At 41.9% G+C, this 21,282-nt stretch overlaps 1 long non-coding RNA gene across 1 annotated transcript; it reads right to left on the bottom strand.

The window, feature by feature from the left end:
* Positions 1-1,270: 1,270 nt before the first annotated feature.
* On the bottom strand, positions 1,271-18,931 carry LOC112583966. Its single transcript, XR_003108315.3, has 3 exons — positions 18,404-18,931; positions 3,094-4,225; positions 1,271-2,820 (listed from the first exon to the last, which is right to left on the bottom strand). It is a non-coding gene; the product is annotated as an uncharacterized LOC112583966 (long non-coding RNA).
* Positions 18,932-21,282: the final 2,351 nt, after the last annotated feature.

Here is a 21,282-nt window from a genome sequence, read left to right as displayed (position 1 = left end):
TAATGGGCAGGACAACCCTGCTCCTCCATGCTCTATGCTGCCTGGAAATCTTCCAGCCTACAATCCTTCTTAGATTTCAAGTGTACAGCTTTCAGTTCCTCTTCCCTTTAGGCTTGGCTTTTGGGACAACATGCCCCATATTCTCTCTGAATAAAATAAAATTAATAGCTTTTGCCCAATATCAATTGCCACTTATCAATTCCTCCTTTTAAATATATATATTATTAAATTTTCTTGCTATTTTTAAAATTGGGCTTCCCTGGTGGCTCAGACAGAAAAGAATCTGCCTGCAATGTGGGAGACCTGGGTTTGATCCCTGGGTTGGGAAGATCCCTTGGAGGAGGGCACGGCAACCCATTCCAGTACTCTTGCCTGGAGAATCCCTGTGGTCAGGGGAACCTGGCAGGCTATAGTCCATGGAGTCACAAAGAGTTGGACATGACTGAGCGACAAAGCACACACACCTTTAAAATTACCATGTGGAGTAATTTTGCACCCATTTTACATATGGGAAAGTCAAGGATTGCTGAGGAGTCACAAAGAGTTGGACATGACTGAGCGACAAAGCACACACACCTTTAAAATTACCATGTGGAGTAATTTTGCACCCATTTTACATATGGGAAAGTCAAGGATTGCTGAGTAATTTTGCACCCATTTTACATATGGGAAAGTCAAGGATTGCTGAGGTAATGTGCTGAAATATGCACCCCAGTAAGAACAGGGACTCAAACCTGGAACACTTGACTCCAAATCTCATGTTTTCCCCACTTGGGAAGAAGGACCGTATCTCATGCACTTTGTAATATGTGTAAGCTTCATAAAAAGGCCTATCCCTTACTGAATGGAATGAAAGGCCTTTCCTATTGATAGAAGCCAGCTGCACAAATCATACCTAAGAAGCACCCTGAGTTGTGGACCAGGGCTTGACTATATCCATTTTCTGTATATCTACTGCTAACCTTCTGGGGCCAGTAAACCTTTCACCAATGGTTCAAAAAGAAGAATTTCAAATTCTAACAAGTCTATAAACCTTATCAGTGAGCTTGAGGCTGGGAAACTGTTTTCCTAAAATATTTGCACCTCACATTGAAATTCTTCCACTCCTTATACTTTGATTTATTCTTCTTTCTTTATTAACTCATTTGGTAAATATTTATTGTTTATTGTGTGCCAGGTACAACTCAAGGCACTTCATCGCACCTCATCCTTCACCTTCATTCATTCATTCCTCTCTTAAGTCATGTATTAATGGTGTAAAATGCACAGGTTTTCATTTGCTGTACATTTTATTGAACTACCTCCGGGATAATTAGGGAAGAAAGAAATTTAGCAGCAGTTTTCCCAACCAGCCCCAAGTACCTGCCCCACTGGGTGAGGAGGGGACAATTAGGGTCAAATGCATACAGCAGTAAGAAAAGTTGAGTTTCAGCCATGCCTTTTGCAGATTGTGTGATGTCAGGAAACCATTTACCCTCTCAAGAGTCTCAGTTTTATCCTGTGCAAAATGGGGATTACTGTGTAGATCTGTGGAGGATCATATGGGAATTTAAGTAAAAGTGTTTATTCTAGCAAAGGGCTCACTGTGGCCAATGTTCTCAGCACATGAGCTGATGATGTCAGTCCCCAAGCAGCTTTCTTCCTGCCAACACCACCAGGCAGGCGGTTCAGAGGCATCTTGACAACATCGGGCAGCACATGATCTCCCCTAGTCACCTCGGGGAGGCTGTGATGCAGGGTTACGTTAGGGCAAAACACAGTCCAATCACAGCCTTTGTCTTTATCAGCCTGAGCAGCAGCGCAGTCTTGGAGCACAAGGCGGTGACATTCCAATTCCCTGACTGAACACTTAAGGAAGGGGGTTCTTGGAAAGAGATGAGGGTGGGAGGGGGCTGACTGGCAGATCTGCAGCCTTTTCTGCTCCCCTTGCACTTCCCTTTCAGCAGTTGCCTGTTTCCCAGGCCTCTTGTGGAGAGGAGCTGAGCTGCTATCATTTTTCTGATTCTGAGGCAGGTGGGGGTAGGAGGAGTGTGATTTGCTTCCATGCTCTTCCCTGGGAGATGCACTTTTGAGCTGACAGGAAATACAATGGTTTCCACATGCATGGAGGTTGGCCAATTCCCAGATGTCTAGGACTCAGAATGGAATTTTCAGGAAAGCAAGGCATTCCTGCCCTTTGAAGCCCCCATCCTGTTTTCCACCTGTGTGTACAGCAGTGTGGGTGCTCAGGCTCAGTATGTGTGTTGAATGAAAGCAAGAGTTCTCCTCTGGGAAGAGTCACAGGAAAACAGTCCCTTCACCTTTTGCCAGACACTATTGCAATTTCCCTCTGGTCTAGTCTGGGGTTGAACATGTGTTCAGTCAGTTATAAACTCACCCAATAAACACCATTTTCAACAAACCATGAACAGCGCACTCTGTCCTTGCCCTGGATGAGCTGCTGCTGCTGCTGCTGCTATGTCGCTTCAGTCGTGTCCGGCTCTGTGCAACCCCATGGACAGCAGCCCACCAGGCTCCTCTGTCCACGGGATTCTCTAGGCAAGAATAATGGAATGGGTTGCCATGTCCTTCTTCCACTGGATGAGCTAACAAGACATATATCTGCTAGAAGGGGTGGGAGGGTCACTTTATACTTCTGTAATGGAAACATCAGTGGAAACCTCCAATGATGAAAACATCGTTGTCTTCCTCATGCCTGGTCAGCTCATCCCATAAAGCTTGAAGCTCTCACATAGGTCTCTGGGACAGTGGGTGGGGGAACTTGACCTTGAGGTTTTTATCCCTCTGAAATGGGACACACGATCTCAACTCTGCTGGTCTCTGTGTGATCACAGAAAAAAAAAAAAAATTAAGTCAGTTTCCCCATATGCAAAAGGGAAAGAGTATTAGTTTCATACTTTTCAGGTAAGGATGGAACCAGGAGGGTGCCTTGTAAAATGCTCTAACACATTGGTTATTAGCATTATGGCCCAAAAAACCTCACTGCAAACCAGTGACCATTTGTGGAAACTACCCTTTAATGATTGGATGGCCTTGAGCAAATTACAAAAACTCGTTGCACCTCAGTTTCCTCTTTTGTAAATAGGAAGTTACCTTGTCTGTTGGAATGCAAGAATGAAGATAACACCCAGCTCGGTGTCCACCACATGCATGGCGCTCAGGGGGTGGTTTTCTCCCCTGCACCATGCCTGGAACTCATTTCCCCATGCAAGACTGAGTGACAAGCATTTTCCAAATCTGCTCGATGCCCGGCCGCTCAGCTGCCTCTTGAGCCGCTCCCTGCCACCCCCGCAGCTCCATGACGTGCAGACTTGGAGAAATCTGCGACGGAGGGAAGCAGCTACCAGGCCCGCGCCAGCCCGCCTGCCAGCACACGCGCGCCGGGGCAGCAGCCCGGAGCAGCGTCTGCTAGTTACCTTTCACCTAGTTCGCCGGGCTAGCCGCGCTGGGTAACTCGAGGGCAAACGCGGAACCCAGTGCGCCTGCGCACAGCTCGCTCCCAGTCGCAGTGGGGTGGCCAGAGCGTTTATTTTCTGTTGGTTTCTGTTCCCTTCTGAAATGAAGGGTATGGGCTTTGCGGATGTGCGCTAATATCTGGGTCTGTAAGGGGCTAGGCACAATCTCAGACTAGGGAGGGGGATGGTGGCGACCGAGGCCCCCTGAGCATCTCCCTGCCTCGGCGGACTCCTCTTAATTTCTCATCCACCTCCTATCAGACATCTTCACGTTCCACCTTCTTCTACAGCTGGCCCCGATTCAGCTCTGTCCTCTCAGTTCATCGTTTTTCTCAAAACGCGGTTAGGAAAGGAGTCCTGGGTTTCTGAATGGAGCACACGCCCGCGGAAAAGCCACATAGGCACAAAGTTAATATTCCCAGTTCTGTCAGGGAGGGGCCCGAACCTAACAACAGGTTTGAAGTGAAAAGGAACACATTCTTTTTTTTTTTTCTTTCCACTTCTCAAATGGCTATGTTGAGGACGGCCGAGGCCGCCGCGAGTCTCGGGGTTACTACCGGGCACCGGGCGGGGCGTGCGCGGCGCTGGGAGAGGGAAAGACTTCGAGCTCAGAAACCGCAGTCGCAGAAATGCTTTTAATCATCTAAGGAGGTTTTCCGTTCCCAAACACACAATCTCGTCGACGGTTTTCAGGGGGTCTTTGTTGTCTCTTCTGCTTCAGGGATCCTCCTTCTCTGACATCCCACCGACTTAGGAGCAGGGAACATGATCTAGAATATAAAATAAGAATCAGATGTGTGCAAAAAAAAAAAAAAAAGTTTCTTTTCTTCCTGTGGTCTGATCCCCTTGCTTCCTTCCTCTGGTTCCTGTAGTTTGGTACAACCCCAAAAGAGTGAAGGCCAACCAGGGTTTGTCCAGGCTCTGCCACCGACCGGAGTGATTTAAAATAAGCCCGTTTCTGTCTCCAGAATGGGTATCTTCTCGTGTAAGGGGAACACATGTATACCTGTGGCGGACTCATTTTGATATTTGGCAAAACTAATACAATTATGTAAAATTTAAAAATAAAATAAAATTAAAAAAAATAAATTTCAAAAAAAAAAATAAAGCTGATTCCCAGATTAAAAAAAAAAAAAAAAAATGTAAGGGTTAGCCCTCATGGTCCCCCTGGCCCTACAACATTAAAGTTTAGGTGAGGAGTCCTAAGATTTTCAATTCCCTAATGTCATGTCTCCTCCATTTCAGATAGGACCAGCAGGGAATGCTGTTAAAGAGAATTACCATTAGAGTTACAAGGTTGTTCCATGACTGGACATTTTGAGGTTTTCTAGGTTTCTTGAAAGGTTGTGCAACTGTCTCAAGACGTGACATTTAAGGTTAAGTACATAGATCATTTCCTCTATGTACTAATAGTCATGAGAGCACCTCCCCCTAATTATCTTTCTTTGACTCTGACTTTAACTCCAGCACTGTGTACAATGCAGCCAGTTTATTCTCTTACTGAATAAAAGAAAATTTGTGACTAGCAGGGATAGGGGTCTTGTGTGTGTGTGTGTGTGCTCAGTTGTGTCTGACTCTTGGTGACCCCATGGACTGTAACCTGCCAGGCTTCTCTGTCCTTTGAATTTTTCAGGAAAGAATACTGGACAGGGTTGCCATTTCCTCCTCTAGGGAATTATCCCAGCCCAAGTACCAAACCAGTGTCTCCTGCATTGACAGGCAGGTTCTTTACCACTGTGCCACTTGGGAAGACCCAGAGGGGTCTTTTGCTTTCGTTTTAATGTGAATAGATTTTTAAAACTCATGAGCAGATAAATGTATCACATGAAAAAAAAGTGAAGGCGGAACATAGAGAAACCATTAAAACAGTGTTAATCTGATAAACCCTAAATGAGTCTATACATTTTAACAGAGATTAGTATAAAGTCCAGCACTCAGTTTAAAAAAAAATTACTGACATACTTTATGTGGAGGATGGAAATAAAGAACCAATAAGTATATAGCTCCTTTCTATCTCTAAATTATGTAATCCCTATAAAAATACTGTGAGTTAAAAGAGTACAAAGTAATGGTTTCCATTTTGCAAAGGAAGAAATAGGCTAACAGAGGTTGAACATCTGGCCCAAGGTCACACAATTAGCATGTGATAAAATGAAATCTGGGGTTCCTAAGGCCAGGCCTTCTGCCTTAGGAGTGTGTGTGTTTATACGTGTGTATTCAGGCACTCATGGAGGTGGTGGTGTGGAGAAGTGCTGAGAACAGATTTGATTGGAGATAGACAAGAGGATTGGCATTTATAATTATTATTATTATAGCTGATATTTATTGAACTTTACAATGTTCCAGGTAATGCATTAGCACCTTTCATACATGAATTCATTAATTCTTTTAACAGCCTTATAAGGTGCATAATATTATTGTCTCTTTTTGAGCAACCAAGGAAACTGGGACCTAAAAAAGAGAGTTGCCCAAGTTCTCACAGGAAGTGGTGAAGCAAGGATTCACCCTGGGACTGATTCCAAAGCTCAAGGAGGTCCTTTGTTCTATGGGTTTCTCTTGGCTGAAAACTCAGGATGAATCAGCAATGAATGTGGATTCAAGGAGCCAAAGGGACCCCAGGTGGTGTGACTAGAAATCCAGGGTAAAGAATGAAGTGAAGGGTCTTTCTCTCCTGTGTGGTGGTCATAGGTTACCTGAAAGGCTGAGCTCAGATCTGGGCACCATCTATGAAGACATGGACACTTACCATAAGATGACCGTCATGAGCTTAGGGTTTATCCAAGATGAAGGGCCTGTAGAGGAGCTGCATTTGGCTCCTCTGACCTTGGCCACCACCTTGGTACATTCTACATTCCCAAGGCCAAGTGCAATATAGAGGCAATGTGGTGTAGTGACAACTATAAGGGATTCTGAGTCAAACTCACATAGTTTTGACTCTGTTTATCTCCTCCCGGCTAGGTCATTTTTAGTGTATTCCTTAACTTCTCTGAGCCTCAGTTTTCCCAGAATAAAGTGAGGAGAACAGACCTACCTTGTAGCATTGCTAAGAGAATTTACTGAGATAATGTATGCTTAGTAACCATCCTCTTGCTGTTTCCCACCTCCATACAAACACAGAGCAAGGATGAGTTTAATCTTTGGCCAATAATTTGATGAAGTCCTTATAAAGGATGATTTCCCATCTTCAGCAAGGTATTTATGTGACTTGAGGTGGTGGTCTTTGAGGGTTTTAGCCAGGTTTTTTTTTTTTTTTTTTTTTTTTTTTAAGTAGTGGACTGGAAAGAACGTAATAGATTTGTCTGTGTAATGGAACAAGAAGAAATTGGAGTCTCAGGCAATCTGAAGGGAGGGACTGAGGAGGATAGTATGGAAAGGGAAGAGAGAGGAGGATTAAGGATACTGACAGAAGGCTGAATCCTAATATGTGGATGTGGTCAAAGGCCGTTTAAAGAATAGGGGTGACTGATATTAAATTTAAAATTGATTGGGTGTTGTAACATAACCTTCCCTTTCCCTGAAATTTCAGTAAAGTTTGCTACATATGAGAACACTTTGATAAATTTTGTGTGTATATTAGATTGAGTTAAACATTTAAACTTATATGCAGAGTACATCATGAGAAATGCTGGACTGGATGAAGCACAAGCTGGAATCAAGATTGCAGGAGAAATATCAATAACCTCAGATATGCAGATGACACCACCCTTATGACAGAAAACAAAGAAGAACTAAAGAGCCTCTTGATGAAAGTGAAAGAGGAGAGTTAAACAGTTGGCTCAAAATTCAGCATTCAGAAAACTAAGATCATGGCATCTGGTCCCATCACTTCATGGCAAATAGATGGGGAAACAGTGACAGACTTTATTTTTTGGGGCTCCAAAATCACTGCAGATGGTGACAGCAGCCATGAAATTAAAAGACGCTTGCTCCTTGGAAGGAAAGTTATAACCAATCTAGACAGCATATTAGAAAGCAGAGACATTACTTTGCCAACAAAGGTTTGTCTAGTCAAAGCTACGGTTTTTCCAGTAGTCATATATGGATGTGAGAGTTGGACTATAAAGAAAGCTCAGTGCTGAAGAATTGATGCTTTTGAACTGTGGTGTTGGACAAGACTCTTGAGAGTCCCTTGGACTGCAAGGAGATCCAACCAGTCCATCCTAAAGGAAATCAGTCCTGAATATTCATTGGAAGGACTGATGCTGAAGCTGCAACTCCAATGCTTTGGCCACCTGATGCGAAGAACTGACCCATTTGAAAAGACCCTGATGTTGGGAAAGATTGAAGGTGGGAGGAGAAGGGGATGACAGAGGATGAGATGGTTGGATGGCATCACCGACTCAATGGACATGAGTTTGAGTAAACTCTGGAAGTTGGTGATGGACAGGGAGGCCTGGCGTGCTGCAGTCCATGGGGTCACAAAGAGTCGGACATGACTCAGCGACTGAACTGAACTGAAACATTTGGGAGACACAATGTACAGATGAAAACAGTCCACAAAAAGAGTAATTCTGAAGAAGCTGGTATTTAGAGCCTAAGCTAATCAAGAAATATTAGGTACCTTTGGAAATTGAAGGAGGTATCCAAGTATGTTTAGCTGTAATTGGCTTTACTTTGTACTGCCAAACTGAGGCAAGGCTGCTCCCTCTCCTTTTCATGTAAACCCAATATTAAGCTTATTGACCACTGGTAATAGAAGAGGTTCCCTCAGACCAGGAAGTTATCAGAGGAGGAAATGGAGAAGTTGCTTCAAGTCTGGAGGCTCTCTGCCCACACATGAAGAAGCCTATATTGTTATGGTTAAGGAAGACCCATCCCTGGGTCCTTTGTTCCCTGTGTTGGAAATTCCCTTAAGGAGAAGGTAATTTGCAATAAATGAGTGCTCTCCAAACACTGGCTGAAATGTCCTGAAGGAGGTAGAAGTAAGAGAGGCTTTTGAGGGATGGGATACTTAGGATGACTATAGAGGGCAGCCTAGTGGGTATAGGGAGACAGGTGAGAGGGTGCTGCAGGAGATGTGAACTGCAGGGAAACAGGGACACCAAGGACACAGGGTCCTCCAAAGCCCCGGGAAGCTGTAGTGTGGCTGCTGGCATGATTGTCCCACTCGAAGCACCTGGCCTCATTGCGGGTTCTCCAGGCAACTTCAAGTGGGCTCGGAAGGCCTTTGAGAATTCTGAAGGGCCATGGAATTGACCTGGAGCAAAAAACATTATTAAAACCTAGGAAATGCTTGGCAGAGATGGGTCCCCCCCCATCCCAAAGCCTTTGGTGGAAACTGTAGCTGTAAACTGACATTTATTGGAGGAGCCAGAGAAAGGTAGTATGGTAAGACAGACCCTTGTATGGATACTGCTATTAGTTACCTTCACTAAACCTCAATTTTCTCAAGTATAAAATGACATTTACCTCACAGGGTTATTTATAAGATAAAATGCGACATTGCAGGTGAGCATGTTTTGAAATATAAATAAACTACAGAAATGTTATTCCTATTGCTGAGAAGCCATTATTAGGGCATTATTCATAATTAGTCATCTCAATTTCCAGCTACATTTCAGTAGTGAATATCTAACCTCACTCCAAAGGAGAAATCAGTAGCATCAGCTGGTTCACTATCTTTTATTTCATAATTAGTTACACTGAATCTTTCCACTGTGCTGCAATACAAAGAGAGAGATGAGGTGAGCCAGCTGGCCACTGGGGAAAGTGCTTTCTCATCTATTAAAGTACCTTCCTCATCCATTAAAAGGTTTACCTGTGATTGGATGCTTTTTTCGTTTGCTCCCTCCCTTTCTTCCTTTGGCAAGTCTCTTTATCCTTCAGTCAAATTATAAATAATTTCCCAGATGCAGACAACCTTCTCTTGAGTCCTTCTCCACCCATCCCATCAACCCTCCTTTAAGTACTGATGCATTTTCCCCTCTCACATTCTGGCAACTTCATCTCCCAAATAGAGATATTTAATAGCCATTCTGCTCTATAACAAAAAATCGATATACTAAAGGAAAATATAGATTTCCAGGGTGGAACAAAAAGGTTCTAGGAAGCAGAACATCTGTCACCTTCATAAGTTGTGCCAAAGATTCTCATGAGACAATCTCAGAGTTTGTTGGCATTTTCCCTTCTTTTACTTCATGAACATTTAAGGTAAAGAGCTGTGATGACTTGTTTTGTATTCATTTCACAGATTCAGAATTACAAAATACATTTGTGGGAAATACAGGAATTTAAAAATATACAACTTGGAAGCATCAGTCATAAACACAGCATCATCAGAAGGCAAATTAATTGTACCCAGTGTGTAAAGACTGGGGGCCTGAGGAAGATGGAGTATACTTTTTTTTTTTTTTTAATTAAAGTTGATATGAAGTCTATAAACTGATAAACATTAAAAACAGTTAATGTAGGTTATTTTATTCCTACTTTAGTGACCACCTGAACCTGCTATTGCTTTAACTTCTACCTCATTCCATCCATAACCAGACTTAATAATAGCTGTAATTGTTGAACATTTGTTTTCTTCCAAGTGTTGGGCTTATTTCCATACTTTATCACATTTAATCCTCATATTACCCAATAAAGTCTTATTTCTCTCAATCTTGAGAATGAGGAAGTGCAAGCAAGGGGATGTTAAAGAATTTGTCCAGCATTACCATTCTCATGAGTAGCAGAGCTGGCAAGAGGACTTGGCTTATCTGGCTCCAGAGTCCCTGCTGTGCAGCATTTATTTAGAATTCCTTCCTTTGTTGCTGACACAATAGCTTCAATTTCCCACTCCGTATCTATACTCCTCATTCCAATAAGCTACTTTTGTAATACTGCTTTCTTTTTGAACAAGCCCAATCATAATTATAATAATAACAATATTAGTTACACGGGAAGGTCTACTATAGGGCTAAACTCGCATACAGTTAAATTCAGGTCTGGTGAACCCCCTCACTCCTGTCCCTTCTTCATTATCATCATATGTAAGAAAACCAGGGGAAAAAATGAAAAAAAAAATTAGACCGAGAATCAAAGACCTAGAGTCCCTTAGTTGCAAAATTAAAATAACAACCACTTTCTGTGTTCTTCACAGAGTAATTGTGAGGATTAAATTAGATAATGCATATAATAGTGCTTTGGAAACTGGCCTGGTCTCTACAAAGTATTCCTGTAAGCTATGTTAATGTCTAGCTGTGTGACCTTGACAAGTCAACAGCTCCCAAACTCAGTTTCATTACCTCTAATGGGAATCAAAGTTCCTACCACTCAGGGGTGTTACAAGGATTAAGAGCTGCGTGATTCACAGTACAGGGCATTTGAATCTGTATTTCACTGTAACTCTTTTAAAGTGTGTTTTCAAGGCCATGTTCTTTCCAAGTTTCCCAAGCATCTCTTCTCTTCCCCTTCCTCATTCTCCTTTGCTGACAGTCTCTCCTACTCACATCCCTAAGTCATCTGAACCTTCATCTCTCTAGCCTGTCTCCACATTCACTTCCATTGGGGGCTTTCCACCTTATGGGAGCCAAGCCACCACTTTATCACTTCTAGTTCATGTCCTATGCTACAAGTCTCCCCAGTTTCTGACCTTTCTTTGACATCTTTTAGCTCAGTGCTGGGCAGAAAGTTAAAATGCAGATTCTGATTCACAGGGCTGGAGTGGGGCCTGAATTTGCATTTCTAACAGTCTTCAGGTGACATTAATGCTGCTGGCCTGAGGACTGTGCTTTGAAGAGCAAAAATCTAGCCTGTGAGTGACCCCCAGATATCACCTGACCAGTACGGCTCATCTTGCAGGCTTCACAGCAGCTTCCAGAGTCTTTTCAGCTGGACTTTATCCATTCTACCCCTTTCTCCCTGTGACAGAGCCTCCCCACCCCATCTTTAGTGGGTACCTGGCCACGGAATAAAGACAACAAGTCCAAGTCTCCCTTCCAGCTATGGATGGCCATAGGACTACACTCTGGATGTGAGCAGAAACATTTTGTGATACTTTCAGGAAGAATTCTTAAAGGGAGAGGACGTATCCACTTCTCCCTTTCCTCCTTCCTGTTGGTTGCAATGTAGTCATGGTGGCCGAAGCTCAATAGTCACCTTAGTTTGTGAGGCAGGTGTGACATGCCAAGCATACCAAAGCGACAGCAGAGAATGAGCCTGAGTTTTGGATGTCGTGGAGAGCTGCACCCTCTGCATTGACTGCCTCCAGACTCCTTCCCTGTGATCAGGAAATGCAAGTCCTGCATTACTGATGTTTGGATTCTTCATTGCTCACAGTTTAGTCCTAATTATCAGGTCCTGCTCACCACTGAACTCCTCTCCTTGCTTGTGTGGAGGGGTGGCAACTGATGTGCTCCACCTGAGCCTCTGAGAAGTAGAGTGGTTTTGGTCCACCTCCATGCTCTCCATGAGTCACATCTCCAGCCCAGAGGTCTTCCTTATTTCCCTAAACTTGTTTTCTCATCCAAACCCTGTGCCAATGGTCCTCCTCTGGTGTCTTTTTTGAGATACAGACTGTTGGGCCTGGGCCAGGAGTTTCTGGTACTAGGGGAGGGGCCCCCAGCAATCTGTATTTTAACATATATCTTCAGTGATTTTGGTGCAGAGCATTTGTGGGCCACATGTTGAGAAACACTGCCCAACTTTTATTTTATTTTGCTAATTTATAACATTATGAAACATTTCAATCCCATACAGAAAAGCAAAATGAATATAACAAATACCTACAACAGAGCTTTGTCAAATTTTATTTAACTGTTGTAAAGTATTTCATACTTTTACAAACCTAAATTTATTCTTCCGTTGATGGACATTTAGGTTTTTCCCAAATTTTGGCTGTTACAAATAATTCTGGAATGAATGAACATTCTTAAATATATCTCCTTATGTATACTTGGAGGAATTTAAATTTAAATCTTATAACAACCTCAAGAGGCTGCCTGAAGGCATAGTAATCGCCACAAAACCTTTTTAGCATCTTCCTCCAATTGTTCTTATTACTACTCACCATTTCCTTTCTCTGCATCATACACTTAAGTGTCTCTGTAATTCATGTTAAAAACAACTGGCATGGTGGATATTGCTAGTTCCTGTCTCATATCCATTCACCCTCTTTTCATTATTACCAGAACATCAGTTTGTTTGGGATGGCAGCATGCCCAGTTTTTGAAAAAACAAACACATTACTCTCTATCTCCCAGCTGCTTTGGGGGTAGAGTTGGGGTGAGGGTAAAGTGAGGCTACTTGGGGATTTGCTGGGGAGTCTTCTGAGCAGTTACTGAAAAGTCTTGTTTTCTTGATACCTGTGCTGTTCCCTTTCTCTTCTTCCTCCCCTTCTTCCTTCTCCTTCTTTTTGTCTAAAACAAGGGTGAGAGGCTGGAGGTAGGCCCCCTGCCTTGACCCATATGTGGATTCTGGTGAAGCAAAAAGACAGAGGGAGTCTGAGTGCTTGATGGCATTACGGAGCCTCCATACAACCCCAAGTGCTCACAAGAGAAAGAAATTTGATTAATCCTTTTGTACTCAACTTTCTGTTCCATGCAGGCAAAACAATCCCTATCTGCTACTAAGAATTTCACTTTACTTCTTTGTGTTTGCCCTATCTTTCTCTCAGTCTGTTATGGACTGGAGCTTTCCCTTCCATCACAACAGATTCTAGGAGTGTGCCGGTCTGAATATAGGTCATGATAGGTGAATGGTTTTGGCTAATTAACTAAAATGTGATCTTTAAGATGGTAAATTCCAGGCAATTTGAGGGTATCTTGAAACTGTTTCATTGAATAATTCAGATTCTCTGCCACAAGAGATTCTTAACTTTAATCTGACTCTTAGGAAATAGCGCTGGTCAACAAGTGAGTTCTTACAGCTGAAGTACTGATTTAAACATTGTCTTGATAAACTTAAATTTCTGTGTGCTTAAGTAAAGAGATGGGAATACCAGACCACCTGACCTGCCTCTTGGGAAACTTATATGCAGGTCAGGAAGCAACAGTAAGAACTGGACATGGAACCACAGACTGGTTCCAAATTGGAAAAGGAGTACGTCAAGGCTGTATATTGTCACCCTGCTTATTTAACTTACATGCAGAGTACATCATGAGAAATGCTGGGCTGGAAGTAGCACAAGCTGGAATCAAGATTGCCAAGAGAAATATCAATAACCTCAGATATGCAGATGACACCACCCTTATGGCAGAAAATGAAGAGGAGCTAAAGAGCCTCTGGATGAAAGTGAAAGAGGAGAGTGAAAAAGTTGGCTTAAAGCTCAACATTCAGAAAACGAAGATCATGGCATCTGGTCCCATCACTTCATGGGAAATAGATGCGGAAAGAGTGGAAACAGTGTCAGACTTTATTTTTTGGGGCTCCAAAATCACTGCAGATGGTGATTGCAGCCATGAAATTAAAAGACGCTTACTCCTTGGAAGGAAAGTTATGACCAACCTAGATAGCATATTCAAAAGCAGAGACATTACTTTGCCAACAAAGGTCCATCTAGTCAAGGCTATGGTTTCTCCAATGGTCATGTATGGATGTGAGAGTTGGACTGTGAAGAAGGCTGAGCGCCGAAGAATTGATGCTTTTGAACTGTGGTGTTGGAGAAGACTCTTGAGAGTCCTTTGGACTGCAAGGAGATCCAACCAGTCCATCCTAAAGGAGATCAGTCCTGAGTGTTCATTGGAAGGAATGATGCTAAAGCTGAAACTCCAATACTTTGGCACCTCCTGTGAAGAGTTGACTCATTGGAAAAGACTCTGATGCTGGGAGGGATTGGGGGCAGGAGGAGAAGGGGCCAACAGAGGATGAGATGGCTGGATGGGATCACCGACTCGATGGATGTGAGTTTGAGTGAACTCTGGGAGTTGGTGATGGACAGGGAGGCCTGGCGTGCTGCAATTCACGGGGTCGCAAAGAGTCAGACATGACTGAGCAACTGAACTGAACTGAAATTTTAAATAGCAACATAAATCCTAACACTTAGAAAAAGATCTACTATAATAATCACTTATTTCCTTCAAAATTAGGATTCACTTTTCAGGTTGGAAATTCAAATGTTATGGAAAGAGGTTTTGATAGTTCTGCTGAAACATATCTATATCTAGACAGACTGTGCCATTTTGAATGGTGTGCACAGTGTCCATTGACATTTCATTTGGGTCCTATCAGCATCTTCCCAATAAGTGCACACTCACTTTTCTGCTTGGCTTCAGTAATGCCAAGCTACCTCACAGGAAGGCTTTGCAGAAATAGTAAGGAATATGATTGTCATGCACTTTAAAAATATAAAAGTGCTACCACAATGCACAAAGCAATGATATGGCACCATTTGTCTGAAACATATCGTTCAATGCAGCTCTAGAAAAGGTACTAAAGTCATAAAATAGTCATCTAGCTATGTTCAATGGACAATCAAAGCTAAAACAATCTGGATTGTTTTGGAAAACTTTAATTTTTCATTTTTAATTGTTACTTTTAAAAATGTATCTTTATTTATTTGGTTGCACAGGGTCTTAGTTGCGGCATGTGGGATCTAGTTCCCTGACCAAGGATCAAACCCTAGCCCCCTGCGTTGGGAGTGTGAGTCTTAGTCACTGGACCACCAGGGAAGCCCTAACTTTTCCTTTTAATGATGTTTTGGCATCATCTTACCTCTGATTTAAACAATAATTCATGTGAGAATATAAGGTTCATACTTACAGTAAGTCATTTGAATGAATTATACTCATAAATGAATTAATAGTTTAAAATTGGTAATAGGTTACAGATGAGCTGTTACTTATGCAAATTTAAAAAAACATTGCAATTCATCTTAAAAAACAGAATCTCCCTCCAAATAAGGCATTCTTTGTTTTTCTAGTAACACAGTTCATTCATTAGTTCTACAAAGAGTTAGACGACTACTTTCATCCAGGCTTGGGGACAGGAACTAGGGAGAAGTGTTGTGGGGATAAATGGGGCACAACATCTGTGAAAACACCTGGTACTCTCTTGGTTGCTACTCAAGAGAACCAATAACAAAGGGGCCTCAGGGTAATAGAGGAGGCGTCTAGAATAAGGAGAAGATGGGAAAGATGCCATGGTCTGTTCTGATAAGGGCTTTGAAATGGAAAATGGGAATGTGAGGATTGCTCCTTATAACAGTGGGCAAATCACTGCAGTGCCTGAGGCCAGGGAGGGCTACCACTCAATGGATTGAGGAATTGTTGTAATGAATCAAACATGAACTTCTACCATGTATGGGTTGCAAACATGTTTGCCAGTGAACACCTACCCTGATCAAGAGGGCTTTAAACTGACCCTCGTGGGGGAGGGGGAAATGCCCAGATCAACCTGTTAATGCAGTAATACACAGTCCTGAGAGAAGAAAATAGGTGTGGGAGTTGCCTAATGAGTCACATGAAAAAATAATAGGGGAGGGAGTTGGAAACAATACTTAGAGCTTCAGATGTCCATATACCAATAGAATGTGCATAGGTAATAAATAACATGCAATTGACATGATAACAGGACAATAAATCAAGTGTCTCAAGGTGCATTGAGCTGTGGTAGTATGGGAATCAACCCACTTGCTGTCAGTCCCTATTGCATCAGATATAAGAACTTCTCTGATACCAAATGTGAGTCATTTATTAATAGCATGGTGCCTAACACAGAGTTGGTTATATAGAAAAATTAGCTTGATATAGAATCCTTTTAAATTCTTGATCTTCTCTTCACCCCTACTTCCATCTCAGTAAATACATCATAATCCATCCAGTTTTGCAAGCCCAGAAATCCAGCACCCTTCTAACTTTTAAAAGCATACACCACATCTTGTTGACTTTACCTGATACATATGCCATCAGGTCATTTCTGTCTCTCTACTTTAGTACATCACCACCATCTCTGGGTCTATTCCAATAATTTCTCTGCGAGTCTCCCCAGGTATACTCTTAACCCCATTCCCATCTATTCCTTACTATGCAGTCAGGGCCTTTGTTTTAACGCAAAATCCATTCATGCCTTCTCTTATGTTTCCACTGTTTTTCCATCCACAGTTTCCCATCACTCAGGGTAAAAAAGACAAAAGGCTACACTTTAATATAGCTGACAGTGTCTGTGAGTTCTAGCTTCTGCTCGCCTCTTCAGTCACATCTCTCTGTTCTTGCCTACCAACTTTTAGCTCTTAAAATATGCCAGGCTCCTTCTTTTCTTAAGATCTGTGAAGACATTACTTTGCCTAAAATGTTTTCCTCTGTCATCTTTGCCTCATTCACTCTTATATCAGTTTACCTACTGATTTTCTCTTAGAAAGTCTTCTCTTACTACCGGGTAAGGGAGTTTTCCTAGAACACATACTTGTAGCATTTTCATCACAGTTTGGAACTAGTTTTTGTAAAATTATTTCTTTAATGGCTGTTTCTCCAACAAGACTTATAAAAACGTGAAGAACAGGGACTATGTCTGCTTTGCACACTGTTGTAGCCCTGCTGCTGCTGCTGCTGCTAAGTTGCGTCAGTGGTGTCTGACTCTGTGCGACCCCATAGACGGCAGCCCACCAGCCCCTCTGTCCCTGGGATTCTTCAGGCAAGAATATTGGAGTGGGCTGCCATTTCCTTCTCCAGTTGTAGCCCTAAGAGCTAGCAAAATGCCAAGCAAATGGTGAATACTCTGTATTTGATAAATAAACAAAGCATCTATACATCAGTGTCTCTTTTGCTGTCTCGTATACAGGGTTATTGTTACCATCTTTCTAAATTCCATATATATGTGTTAGTATACTGTATTGGTGTTTTTCTTTCTGGCTTACTTCACTCTGTATAATAGGCTCCAGTTTCATCCACCTCACTAGAACTGATTCAAATGTATTCTTTTTAATGGCTGAGTAATACTCCATTGTGTATATGTACCGTAGATGCTTGGGGCTGGTGCACTGGGATGACCCAGAGGGATGGTATGGGGAGGGAGGAGGGAGGAGGGTTCAGGATGGGAACACATGTATACCTGTGGCGGATTCATTTCGATATATGGCAAAACCAATACAATATTGTAAAGTTAAAAATAAAATAAAATTAAAAAAATAAATAAATAAAAGTGATAATACATAAAAAAAGTAAAAAACAAACAAAAAACAAAGCATCTATGATATACCTCAGATTTAAATATTAAATTAAAAGTTATTGTACAGGATGTTGATAGAGTGAATACTATGAGGTGATAAATAAAGCATCTATGATATACATCAGATTTAAATATTAAATTAAAAGTTATTGTACAGGATGTTGATAGAGTGAATACTATGTAGTTGATAAATAAAGCATCTATGATATACATCAGATTTAAATATTAGATTAAAAATTATGGAACAGGACTGTGTGTTTTGGGGCAGGTAAGCAAGGAGTAGATGAGAACTCCCTACTTTGAACTCAATTTTGCTATGAATCTAAAACTACTCTTTAAAAAGTCTATTAAAATTTTTTAGGCTACTATGCAAAATTTCAAATGTATACAAAATTAGAGAGAATGAATGGATCCCCATGGACCAGCCAACTTAAAGGTGACAAGTGAAATTATTTTTAAATTGGCTTCAGTTTTACAACTGACATAAAAATCGAATGATTTACATTTATATATTCTGTGGAAATGATAAATCATAATTTTTAAAAAACATAATATAGGCCTTCACATTCGGGACTTTTCAGTCCTGAGAGGGTCCTAGTGCACTCTCACAGCTCTCTGATTTCACAGGGCACATGGCACTGGCTACTTCACTCTGTCATTTGGACATCAGAACGCACCGGTCCCCACAAGAGCATTTGAAACCAACACGAAAACACTAATTCATTTCAATGACCACTCAACCTCACACTTCAGCAGTTTTAGACAAAAGTAAGACAATTAATAATCACTGTGAGTTACACACACACACACACACACACAGCTTTGAAAACACAATGACTAAGATGTTTACCCAAAGAAATACTTACAGTTCCTTGAATGTGTTGGGCTGCTTCCCATCCCCAGGTCTTTGTACTTGCTGTACCTCTGCCTAGGTGATGCCCCTTGCTTCATCAGTAGACTTCCACTTATCCTTCAGTTCTCAATTTGTGACTCCTCCCCTGAGGAGCCATTGCTAATCTTCATACTTCCCCTCTGACATCAATGGCCTTCTCTGTGTTCCATGTTGTCTCTTGCTAATCTCTGATCCTGCACTTGATTAAATTTGCTATCTTTCCAGTTGTCTGTAAGCTATGTGAGAACAGAACCAATGAACTGTATAGAGAAGCATTACAATGTAGGAATTAAGCAACAACATGTAAGTTTCAGAGTTTATGAAATATGGCTTCAAGTTATGATCCCAGCAACTATTGGCTTTGAAACCTTAGGCAACTAAGCTGAGCCCCAGCTTCTGTCCCATTTTAAGTGATGATCCTAATAACTATATCACAGAATTGGAACAGGGTTATGAGAGATTATAAATATAAAGCACTTAGAAGAATGAGTACCACAGACATAGTTAATGCTCAGTGAAAATATGTTGAAAGAAAGAAAGAAAAAGAAGAGGAAAAAGAAAAGGAAAGAGAGGAAGGAAGAGAAATGAAAGCCCATGCGAAAAAGCAAATGGATGAAAAATCCCCACAATTGATAATGGTTTCTAATATTGAGGATTGCTCTTCTCTATTTAGTTATGGTGAAATTATAGGGACTTTAATGTTTTGAAGTTGAATTTCTTCCAGTCCCTCTGCCTTTTTGTGAAGAAAAGCATTCCCTTTAATTCTTTTTAAGCCATTGCCCTGAGGGGGAGTGCACGGATCTGCCTTTCCATGTGTTCTTATCGGCTGATATGATTTTCATCCTTCAGCTGTTCTTTTGTGTCCTTTGAAAAGTGAAAGTGAAAGTGAAGTCACTCAGTCGTGTCCGACTCTTTGCAACCCCATGGACACCAGGCTCCTCTGTCCATGGGATTTTCTAGGCAAGAGTACTGGAGTGGGTTGCCATTTCCTTCTTCAGGGAACTGGGAACTGGGATCGAACCCAGGTCTCCCATATTGTAGACAGATGCTTTACCATCTGAGCCACCAGGGAAGTCTTTTTGATGGGCTTCATATGCTTTATTGGGCTTCCCTGATAGCTCGGTTGGTAAAGAATCCACCTGCAATGCAGGAGACACCGGTTTGATTCCTGGGTTGGGAAGATGTGCCAGAGAAGGGATAGGCCACCCACTCCAGTCTTCTTGGGCTTCCTATGTGGCTCAGCTGGTAAAGAATCCGCCTGCAATGCAGGAGACTTGGGTTCTATCCCTGGATTGGGAAGATCCCCTGGAGAAGGGAAAGGCTACCCACTCCAGGATTCTGGCCAGGAGAATTCCTTGGACTGTATATCCATGGGGTTTAAAGAGTCGAACACGACTGCGTGACTTTCACTTTCATTTTCATATACTTTATTAACCTGAAAATTACATTTACTGAGCATCTACTAGTAAAGAGAATTACAGCTAACATAATATTGAAACAACATGTTCTTTTCAACTCTGCTTTCCCATCACCCAGGAGTTGGCAACATTAAGTATGTGTGAGGTGAAGTGGTGAGTTAGATGACCCAATGTGTGTATGTCATATACTTAGTCATCTTGTGGCTGGAACAGAGCCTCTGAATGACAGGTACTTTTATCTTTCTCACAAAAGCTCAATTTTGAGCTCCTGCTATATGTCCAGCATTGCAGTAGATACCGCAGTGGATAATAAGGGAAGTAAGACTCAACTCTTGCCTTCAAGGAGTTGACTCTTGAGTAGACATGGAGATAAGTGCAAGCTAAAGAAAATACCACAGGAGAAAACAAGAAAGTGCTCGAGGTTTCAAAGAAGGAAAAGGGTATATCAGATTGGAGATATTACAAAAAACTTTATTTGCTCACCTATCCACCCATTCAATGGAAAATACTTACTAGGTGCCTATTATAAGCCAGGGACTAAGGTTTTTCCAGTAGTCATGTATGGATGTGAGAGTTGGACTGTGAAGAAAGCTGAGCGCTGAAGAATTGATGCTTTTGAACTGTGGTGTTGGAGAAGACTCTTGAGAGACCCTTGGACAGCAAGGAGATCTAACCAGTCCATTCTGAAAGAGATCAGTCCTGGGTGTTCATTGGAAGGCCTGATGCTGAAGCTGAAGCTCCAATACTTTGGCCACCTCATGCGAAGAGTTGACTCATTGGAAAAGACTCTGATGCTGGGAGGGACTGGGGGCAGGAGGAGAAGGGGACGACAGAGGATGAGATGGCTGGATGGCATCACTGACTCGATGGACGTGAGTTTGAGTGAACTCAGGAGTTGGTGATGGACAGGGAGGCCTGGCGTGCTGTGATTCATGGGGTCACAAAGAGTCAGACACGACTGAGTGACTGAACTGAATTGAACTGAAGGTAGCTATTAAGAATAAATGATAAATGACCCAATATTCCTAACCTCAAAGACCTTATATTAAAGTGGGAGGGATACATATGTAAGTAAACTAAACCATTAGTCCATTCATTCATTTATTCAACATTTATTGAAGTGTCTGTTAAGTTCTAGGCTCAAGGATGAAATAAACATGATTCCTCTGGTAAAAAGAACCCATAATATAGTTCAGGTTATAGGTGTAGTAAAAAAAAATTCAGTAGAGTGTGTTAGGTGCCATGTTAATCATGAAGTCACATAAGGGTGAAGGTACAGTTAATTCTTTCTGGGGTCAGGGAAGTCTGAGGGGAACAGAGTGGAGTGGATATTAGAGGATGAAGGACTTTGCCAGGTAGTTGTAAAGAGAGAGAAGGGCATGTGAGACAGGTTGTACGACACAGCTGGAGTAAGAAGCAAGAGTCGAGATGTGTT

Source organism: Bubalus bubalis, chromosome 3 (assembly GCF_019923935.1).
Source record: "Bubalus bubalis isolate 160015118507 breed Murrah chromosome 3, NDDB_SH_1, whole genome shotgun sequence".
Lineage (NCBI taxonomy): Eukaryota > Metazoa > Chordata > Mammalia > Artiodactyla > Bovidae > Bubalus > Bubalus bubalis.
The sequence above is the reverse complement of the archived record's forward strand: the minus strand, read 5'-3'. Positions and strand labels throughout refer to the sequence as shown.